This window comes from Coffea arabica, chromosome 3e (assembly GCF_036785885.1).
Source record: "Coffea arabica cultivar ET-39 chromosome 3e, Coffea Arabica ET-39 HiFi, whole genome shotgun sequence".
NCBI classification, from domain to species: Eukaryota; Viridiplantae; Streptophyta; class Magnoliopsida; order Gentianales; family Rubiaceae; genus Coffea; species Coffea arabica.
Window position 1 is genome coordinate 21,142,925 of NC_092315.1, and position 10,682 is coordinate 21,153,606.

The 10,682-nt window shown below is 38.6% G+C and overlaps 1 long non-coding RNA gene across 1 annotated transcript; it reads right to left on the reverse strand.

Moving 5' to 3' along the window:
* Positions 1-7,786: 7,786 nt before the first annotated feature.
* Positions 7,787-10,304, reverse strand: LOC140038696 (uncharacterized). Its single transcript, XR_011842261.1, has 3 exons — positions 9,887-10,304; positions 8,343-8,401; positions 7,787-7,957 (listed from the first exon to the last, which is right to left on the reverse strand). It is a non-coding gene; the product is annotated as an uncharacterized lncRNA (long non-coding RNA).
* Between the last annotated feature and the right edge of the window lie 378 nt (positions 10,305-10,682).

Below are 10,682 nucleotides of genomic sequence, written 5' to 3' on the forward strand. Positions count from 1 at the left end.
TCACGTGAGAAGCACGCCGAAATACGAAGGGCATTTTTGTCCATTAAAGAGCTGTCATCCACTTGGTGAAATGGAGCGAAAAATGATTTTGACGAAACTGTTTACTTTCTCCACTATCTCTCCCTTTGCCTGCCATTAACGGTCTGCAACTTTCCGACTACAAGCACTACTACCAGCACCGTGGAAGTAGATATTGAAGCGAAATGGAGTGGAAAATAAGGAAGCCAGACGTGTACTTTGATCCATTTCTTTTTTACGGTAAGTGGTCTGACCCTATTTTTGTTCCATTTTCTTCTGAGCAGTGATGATTTGTATATAATAGAGGAACAAAGCGTGTCAATAACATTTAAAAAGATGGTATTAGTCAAATTTTTCAGTTTGTCGGGAAGATTGGTGGTCCTATATGTTGGTATCTTTTACTGTAGAAATTAATATTCGCTTTAGTGGTCCTACATTGTTTTTTATTTTACCCATTAACCATGTCCGACAAAAAGGGGCCACTGAAATGTTGGTATCTTTTACATTGTTTTTTTAAATATTATATTGACCTGAGGCTAAAATTGCTGCAGAGGCTGATTCTGAATGGTTTACTATACGTTTGCATCATGGGGGGAGAATTAATTGGGGACAATATGTGGGGTATGTTGATGGAGACGTAGATGATATAGATGTTTGCAGTGCCGAGAAAATGTCCATGCTTGAACTGAATAAGATGGTGGAAAAATGAGGACATCGTAGAGCTGCTATACTGTATTACTATCTTGAACCAAATAAAGATCTATCCAATGGTTTAAGGGAGTTATGCACTGATGAGGATGTTAACAAATTTTCAGAATGGGCTTACAAGTTTAAGGTGATGGAGGTATTTTGTAACCACCTGACACCTGAAGAAATTGAAAATTTTAGGTCTCCTTTGATTGTTAAACCAGTAGAAAATAAACGTTGTGGTGTTGTGATTGAGGAGTTGGATGAGCAGGGAAGAATAATAGAGGAATCATGTTCTGGAAAAGGTTTTAGAATGGGTCTGTTATTTGAGGAACATACTGGTACAAAAGATAATCGAGATGTGTTACAGAACTCAGGTTTACAGCAGAAACAAATTGGATCATCAGAGCAGCCTCATAGTGCTGGACATGGACAGAGCATCCAGCAGCTTGCTAGTGCACTAGATCTAGAAGGGAGAGCTACTACCTCTGCTTCAACAGACCAGCATCAAGGCACATTCGAACGAGGTGCTGCCTCTGCTTCTACTATCCAGCATGAGCAAGCTAGTGAACTAGATCCAGAAAGAGGTATTGCCTCTACTTCAACAGACCAGTAAGAAGGCACATTTGAAACTTCTACTATCCAGCATCCTATTGACCATAATAGCAGTGAACAACCTTTTGAGGAAGGAGTCATAGAAGATGTTGAAGAATCAGAATCAGAGCATGACTCTGACAGATTTAGCAGTGGTGACTACTGTGGCGATGAGGCACTATTGGATGGTTTGATACCAGAGACAACAGGGGGTGGAACTTCAGAGCAGCAATTTGATGAGCCACTAACAGATGAGGTGCAGCCTGATTCACAGCAAAATAATGAAACAACAGGCACATTCTCTTCACAACAGCATGATGCACAGCAGCCACAACAGAAAAAAAAATAGGTTAGGAGAAGGAAAAATGTACAAGCACAGCAGCAACAAGCTCAAAATGAACCAGAAGCTGCTGATACATTGGCTGAAGATGTAATCCCAGACCACCTTAGCAGTGATGGTGGTTCATCAGAAGAAGAAGAAGATGCTGACCAATTCCAAACAAGGTACAAAGATTTTTGTATGGAGAAGTTCAAAATTGATACCAGATTTGAGTTGGGTAAGAAATTTGGTTCAAGAGCCCAGTTTAAGGCAGCTGTTCAAGAATATGGTATCAAGATGGGGAGGCCAGTATACACCAAAAGGAATGAGAGTAAAAGGGTGAGAGCCAAGTGCAAGGCCCCATGCCAATGGTTTGTGTTTGCCTCAATTGAAAAAGCACTTGGGAGTACTGATTTGGTAGTTAAAAGCATGAATGACAAGCATGAAAATTGCAATCACGCCTGGAAAAATAAAAACCTGAAGTCTAAGTGGTTGTCTGACAGGTACATGGAGAGGATTAGGTCGAACTCTCGAATCCCAGTTAGGGAGATCCGGCAAACTGTGAATGAGGAGTACCAAGCTCAAATTTCCAGATGGATAGCAGCCAAAGCAAGGAAACTAGCACTTGAAATGATAAAGGGATCAGCTGAACAACAGTATAAGAGAATTTGGGAATATTGTGCTGAGATAAAAAAGACACATGAGGGCAGCACAATGGAGGTGATGTTTACTCCATTTAGAGGGCCTGGGGGCAACCCAAAATTTATGAGACTCTACTGCTGTTTAGGGCCATTGAAAAAAGGATTTAAAGATGATTTGAGGCCATTGATAGCATTGGATGGGTGCCATTTGAAGGGGACTTATAGAGGGCAGTTATTGACTGCCATTGCAGCTGACCCTAATAATGGGTGGTGGCCCATTGCCTGGGCAGTTGTAGAGAGAGAAGCTGCGGAGCAGTGGGCGTGGTTCTTGAAATACCTCAATGATGATTTGGAAATTGAAAATCAATTTCATTATACCTTTATTTCTGACCAACAAAAGGTATACACATGTACACTTTGCAATAATGTGAACATGTGTATGTATGTGTATGTATATACATAGTACCTTCCTTGATATTTTGTTTCTTCCTTTACAGGGGTTGGATAGAGCATTAGCTGAAGTTCTTCCAAATTGTGAGCATAGGTATTGTGTCCAACACATGTATCGAAACTTCAAGAAGAAACATCCAGGTCTGCCTCTTAAGGATAGGCTGTGGAACATTGCCAACAGCACAACAGAGGAACTCTACAATAAAGCAATGGCAGAACTCAAAGATTTTGATAACGAGGCATATCAGTGGGTAAAAAATGCTCCAGCTCCTCGGCATTGGTGCAAGGCCTTCTTTCCGACTCACACAAAGAGTGACATGCTGGTCAACAACTTGTGTGAGTCTTTTAATGCACATATTCTTGAGGCTAGAGACCAGCCAATTATAACAATGCTGGAAATGATCAGGGAGTACCTTATGGATAGGATCCGGAAGAGAAAATCAGCAATGGAAAGATATGATAGCCCAACTGGACCTCTAATCAACGAAATTATTGAAAATAGAGTAAAAATTGCAAGTCAGTGGATGCCTATTTGGAATGCAATGCATGGCTACCAGGTGAAAGGACCAAGAGGGGCCCAATTTGCGGTAGATATGGAGAAAAAGAACTGTAGTTGCAGGTTATGGGAGGTTAGTGGCATTCCATGTTGTCACGCCATTGCTGCCATTCTTTTGAGGAATGAAGACCCACGGCAGTACTTGAATGTTTGTTATAGTAGGGGGCTATTCTTGAAGCTTTATGAGAATGTGTTACAACCAATTAGCTGTGAGGATCATTGGCCCCCATCAACAATGCCTGAATTGGAGCCCCCGGTATCAGTAACTCAACCTAGAAGGCCTAGAAAGGCTAGGAGAAGGGACACAACTGAAGGCAAGAATCATGGTAGAAGACTAAGAAGAAGGATCATTATTCATTGTCGAAAATGTGGGGAGGCTGGTCATAATGCAGCAACATGCAAGCAACCAACCAATGAACAAGGGCGGCAAGATACTTCAACTGAACCTGTGACGCAGCAATCAAATGTAAGAAGGAGGAGACAAACAGTAAGTACAACCAGACACTTGTTCACTTTTAATTTTTCATGTTTTGCAGCTAACATGGTTCATGAAATTTTGGAGGTTATGCAGTCAGAAATATCACAGCAACAGCAGGTTGATGAAGCTGCGCATGAGCAGCCACAACAGCAACCAGGCCAGCAACAATCACATGAAGTCCATGATCATGAACCTGGGCACCACCAACCACAACAACAGCAACAAACATCTACTCCAGGCCCGAGTGAAAAGACTTGTCCACCAACCCGTAGCAGGAAAACTTCAACTCGGAAACCACTCACTGATGCAGAAAAAGGAGCCATAAATGCTAACTATGCATATTTGGGTAAGGAGCCACCGTACACAACGGGTTCTTGGAGAGGAAAGTGGAGTGGAAGAGGTAGACGGAGAGGAGGACAAACCACAAAAGATAAGGGACGGGGAAGAGCTAATTAAAGAGGAGCAACAGTCAAGAACTACTTGAAGAGGGACCTCTAATCACATTTTTTGCCAACTGTTTTTTGTCTTACAATCTTGAATCTCGTTGGATGTTAGTGGATGAATTCCAATCAACTTTTGTTAGTGTTGATTACGTTTTGTATTCTGGCTATATTTTTGTACACCATTGACATCAGCATTGGTTATGTAGGGTCAATATAATATGATGGTCTTTATATTTGCTTCACTTTTGCAAATGTTCATGTCTTTGTCTGGTTAGTATATCTAGTTAATGGAATTGTGCTGCGTCTTCACATTGAGAGCCACTGGGACTCAATTGATCTTCACTTTGTCATTCCTTTCAAGCAGGGCAGTTCTTTTACAAGTGAAACAACATTACAGAGTATTTCACCAAACAAGTGAAACAATAAAGCCTTGCAAATATAGTCTGATTTTTTCCCAGCAAAGCATGCCTGATTTTTCATTCAACAAATCAAAACTTACATTTCATTGCACATCTACCGATACAGTCATTACAGAGTACAAAAACAATAACGTGCACCCACTTAATTCATCTTCATACTGCTCCTTCTATTTGCCTAAAAACTGTGAGATTTCCATTTTTTTTGCCCCAACTAACTAAGATTATAGTTGTTAGCATCCATGTTAACAAAAACAATCTCACCAGACACTTGTTCACCCACTTTTTGCTACGGATTTCTTTTTCTAGTTCTTTCACTTTGACCTTCAACTTTGCGACTTTTCTTTCTTGTCTTCTTACTTCTTCTTCATACGCATCTCTTTGCTGTTCAGCTACATTAATTCTTTTCAGAAGCCCAGGTATGATCTCCATTGACCGGCTGCACATCTCCTTGTCGATCCACTGCCAAAATCTGCAACCACCATCCGTGCACACCGCAAATCTCCGTCCAGGATTTCTTGAGGTCCACGAAGTTATGACTCTCGACATTTTCTCACACCTGCACAATGGGAAATCCGGATTGTTGGTTTCTCGCATGCTTCCAGTTCAGCAACTTCTTTGGCTGCAATTGAGTTTTTCTTTGTTCAAGTTCCGGAAGAAGTCCCATTTCACCAAGTGGATGACAGCAATGGACAAAAATGCCCTTCGTATTTCGGCGTGCTTCTCACGTGAGCGTAGATTCCGTCGGTATTAACTGATGAATTTGACAGAAGGTCTAACAATTTGTACTTTGGATAGATCGGGGGCCAAAAATTTACATTTAATTGTTTGGGGGCCAAAACTTCATCCGGGTAATAGTTTGAGGGCCATTGGGACTTTTTGCCCTTTATAAATTAGCCTCTAAGGTCTTAGCTAATAGAATTAGGAGCTATCTTTCTAAAGTCATCTCGCCATGTCAATCTACTTTCATCCTTGGGCATCTTATCATTGATAATATCTTAATTGCTTATGAAATTAATCATTCTCTTAAGCTGAAGTCTTCTGGGGAGGAGAGATCTATGTCCGTTAAGTTGGACATAAGCAAAGCTTTTGATAAGGTTGAATGGATTTTTCTTAGACATATTATGTTAGCTTTAGGTTTTCATTCCGATTTTGTGGATATTGTTTTACGTTGCATCTCTACTGTGTCTTACACTTTCTTACTAAATAGATCTCAATTTGGGGACCTGCAACCCCATCGAGGTATCAGACAGAGGGATCCATTATCACCCTACTTGTTCTTGATTTGCACTGAAGGCTTTTCTTGTTTATTGTAGGAAGCTGAACATTATGAAAGCATCTCAGGTTTTCATATAGGTTCACATGGACCGAAGCTATCTCACTTATTATTTGTAGATGACACTTTATTATTTGGAAAAGCATCACTTTAGGAAGCGCGGCACATAAAGACAATCCTTGATCTCTATAAAGCAGCTTCAGGTTAGGAGATTTATTTTGATAAATCAACAGTGGTCTTCAGCAAAAACACGGATTCCACAATTTGCCGTAGCATCACACAGCTTCTTAACATTAAGGAAGTTCCTACTCATGACAAATATCTTGGCCTTCCTACCATTGTTGGTCGCTCTAAGTCCAAAGTCTTTTCGTCAGTAAAAGAGAGAATCTGGCAGAAGATGCAAGGATGGAATGAACAACAACTATCAAAGGCAAGGATGGAATGAACAACGACTCTCAAAGGCACGTAAACAAAATCATGGTCAAGGCTATTGTCTAAGCCATTCCAACATACTCAATGTCTTGTTCCAAGTATCTGGATTCCTTGCTTTCAGATATCCAATCTATGATGAGTAACTTTTTTGGAGTGATGGTACAAAACAGAAACCAATTCATTGGGTAAGTTGGGATAGAATGTGTTCGTCCAAAAACGAAGGTGGCATGGGCTTCGGACAACTTAAGACTTTTAATTTAGCTTTACTAGCTAAATAGGTATGGTGCATTGCAACTCAACCATCCACTCTAAACAGGTATGGCACATTGCAACTCTACCATCCACTCTTCTACGTCAGGTTTTTAAAGCTAAATATTTTCCTAATTCAGACTTTTTCCATGTGAGCCTATTTCCAAGCCTTTTTACTTGGACGAGATTGTGCGAAATTCGAAGATATCTAGTCTCTGGTAGCAGTTGGCAAGTTGGAAATGGGAATCATATCAAAATTTGGAAAGATAGGTAGATTCCACGTCCTTCTACTTTCAATTATATCTTGTTCTGATGCGCTACCTAAAGACTCCACTGTAGATAGTTTAATTGATGAAAATGACAGGAAATAGAAATATGAGTTGCTTCAAGAGCTTTTTTGGCAGGATGAGATTGAGCTAATTATGAGCATTCCATTGGGTGACACTCAAAATCAAGATAAGCTCATATGGCACTATTCTAAAATTGGCTCCTTCATAGTGAAAAATGCCTACCATCTTATCAAAACACAATCTACAAACTAGCAAGACGTAACTTCAAGTAGTAATGGCTCTGTGGATGATATTTGGCCCCGCTTGTGGAAACTCAACATACCAAGTAAAGTTAAAATATTCTTGTGGCGAATTTGCAAATGTATTCTACCTATAACATCCAAGTTCAATAGTTGTGAAGTCTATCTTGATCTACTTGCTCTTTATGTAAGGTTCTTGTGATTACTCCACCTCCCCCTAGGGTGTACTTTAGAGTTTGGCGGACCACCTGCCCAACTCTCGTCATAACTCACTCACGAATTTCAGAAAAAAATAATAATAATTTCCAAACTCTAATAGCATTAACGCCAAGGTAAACATCAAATTCCATGGTTAAACATTACAAACCAACCAACATTCCATATCTATACTTATATATACAACCAAACAGATAAAAACACAAATCCCAATCATTTAATCAATTGACTAAGTATAACTAATAGAGCAAGTAAAGTAGGATATCAACTCTCGAGCTGTCTATTTCCCTGATTCCACATTGCCAATGCCTGTTAAGGAAAACAACTAAAGAAATGAGTTAAAAGCCCAACGAGTTTCCAAGAAACCATGCAAACAAAATAGCAAGTGAATAAGCAAAATAGCAATTTAGCAAACACGTAGGTTATATTTTCAAAGCATAACTAATACATGACAATAAAGTAAAATATTAACACATCAAAACACTGAGCATTTTCAAGCATAAGGATACAATTTGCTCTCGCGAGCCAAATTCAGTTGCATCCGTTTGCTCAAAAGCTGTTGACACTCCGTCGACCATAACATACAGTAACAATATCTTGTAGATCACCACTTCATGCCAATCTCCATCCACCGATCATCTCCTTTACCGGGCCTATACGCCAAACAAGAGACACAAGGGGTAATACTCGAGTATACCAATTCAAGTAAAAAGTAACACAACCCATGGTTCGTTAATCTCCTCGACCAAGCTCTTGCTAACTCGATTCGACCAACTAGCCAATAGGGTTTGGGGCTCCAATCACTCAGTATGGTCGATGGGATAACATACCCAAACGACTTGTAAGTCAAACACATGTATATCATTTCATATGCAAACAGTATAATAATGAACTAGTCAAATTAGGTCGAGTGCGATAAAGTACACTTTTGTCTAGCCAATATCAATTCAAGAGAGCTAGCATTTCAATCAATCGATACTCTCATTAAGACAACATTCAAATCAAGTACAAGTCAGAACATGCCATTGAAACACTCACCAATCAAACATGAACTTTACACTTCAGCCCAAGCCTATCTTCTCGCCTATTTTCGAGTCCTGCCATCAAATATAATTACACACATGTACATCAACTCCAGCCATCAAATATATCACAAGAAAGTTAAACTCGTCCACTTTTCTCAAAAGTTCTACTTATGTTTCACTCTTTCAAATCAAGAACTCAACATGTAGTCCATCACATGTTTAGAAAACATCTGAAAAACAATAGGACATTAATAGTTCATCTAAATTTAAGGTTTAAATCATAAAAGTCAGCCCCAAAGTTCATGGATACAAGGTTTTTCTTGTTTATGACAAGGAAAAAGTCACATACATGCTAGTTCAATGTTTCTTTTCAGTGGTATGTGGGTAAATACACAATAGCTAACATATCTAACAATGAACAAGACATATAACATGTTTCATATGCTAAGAAAAGCAACAACAACTCAAGTATCAAGTCATCCTTCACCCGCTCAAAGAAACTTAGAAAACACCAAGGATGATGAACTTTTTCCTTTTCAAATTCACCAAGTTTCCTTGCTTAAATCAAGTGAAATATATTATGCATGCTAAGGTTAACACACCACTAAGTATTTAAATTCAAAATATACAGGATTTAACCAAAGAAAGTTAGGTTTAAAACCCAGAAAAGTTTTCCAAGTCCCACTCAATCCATTTGATAAAATTTCGAGCTTCGGTGACATTCTTTGAAAATGTATAACTTGAGTTTTGTGGGTCACAAAATCACAAAACTTACACCATTAGAAAATAGACTTGAAGTACTAACAGGCTTTAGAAGAATCTTCATGAAATTCAGCTCATAGATTAGTCAAATTTCAGTTTAAAAATCATTGCTATCACAAGTGCAGAAACAGAACAGTCATAATTTTTAAAAAATTTTGCAGATTTGTTAGTCTTTATAGAAATTGAACCAAACCCTAAATTTTATATCATTGGAAGTTCTATGAGTCTTGTTTCAAACACAATAAACAGAACTCAATTCTGACTTTTCTATACAAAGTTATAGCCAATTTCCCAAAACTACATAGAGCTTCCTGCGAAAATTTTCAGATTTCCAACAACTTAAGAAATGAAACTTTCACTAACTATCTCATTCTATTGGCTCAAGTTCAACATATAATTGAAGGAAAACATGTATAAAGTAAGAATTGACCAAGAATTACCATAAAATTGGAAAAAAAAGGTTCAAAACCTGCTCTCCTATTCGGACAACTTAACAGAGGTTCTAGCTAATTCTTACAAAATTCTCATTCAAGTTTTTCAACTTTGCTCTAGATTTTCAAATACAACAAGAGGGTAGACATATAACTTAAATTTCTAGAAGAAAACTTCTTCAAAATTTGGATAACAAGTAGCATAACCAATTTCCTTCCTCGACCAAATAGAAAATTTTCCAATAACATATCCAACTTTTAAACAAGCTTTACTTCAGCAAAATGCACTTTCTTAGCTAAAATATATCATGCAACATGAATAATCAAGTTTATTAGAAATATGAGAGGTTTTATAGCAGTTTACCTCCCTTTTCACTCATGGTTCAAGGCTGGAGTAATGGAGATAGATTGCTCCTTCCTCTATCAGCTCCTCAAGGTTGAATCACACCAAGAACGTAGAGCTCCCTCACTCTTTCCTTCCTCTCTAACTCTCTTTCCCTCGACTTCAACTGATATGGAGATGAACTAGAAAATTCTCTTAGCTTCTCTCTCTCTCTCTCTCAATTGGAGTAGAAAACAGGGGAACCAGCCTTGCCCTTTCTCTTTCTCACTCATTCGGATGATTTGGGTTAGGGGGAGGTAGAATTTGTTTCTTTTACTTGCTTCTCTCAATTAGGCTTTGAAGGGAAACGGGGAATGTATGATTTGCCTCACATTTTCACAAAAGGAAGGCTAGTGAGTCTTAGTCAAAGCTTTGGTTGCCCATTTGACAAATGACACAAATACAAATGATATATATCTAATTTTCCAAAATATCTTTGGCCACATCACATCCCTAAGTACAAAATATCTCTTATTGTCACAAAATATCCCTTTTGCACACAAATCCCTCTTTATCACTCAATTTATGCCACACGCCCTACTAGTTGGACTAGGTAGTATATCACCCCATGAAAAAAATGCGCAATAAATTAAAAGAGGCAATGAAGTACAACAATCTTTTATCGTTCACCAAATAAAAACATGTAATCCAAAGAAAAAAAAACACAATATGCAAATTTCAGGTCCTCACAGCCCCCTATTGAAGATGTTAATCGTCTTTTCTTGTACTGTCCAATAGCAATTCAAGCTTGGGCCCTCAACTTCCTTATATTGAAGAT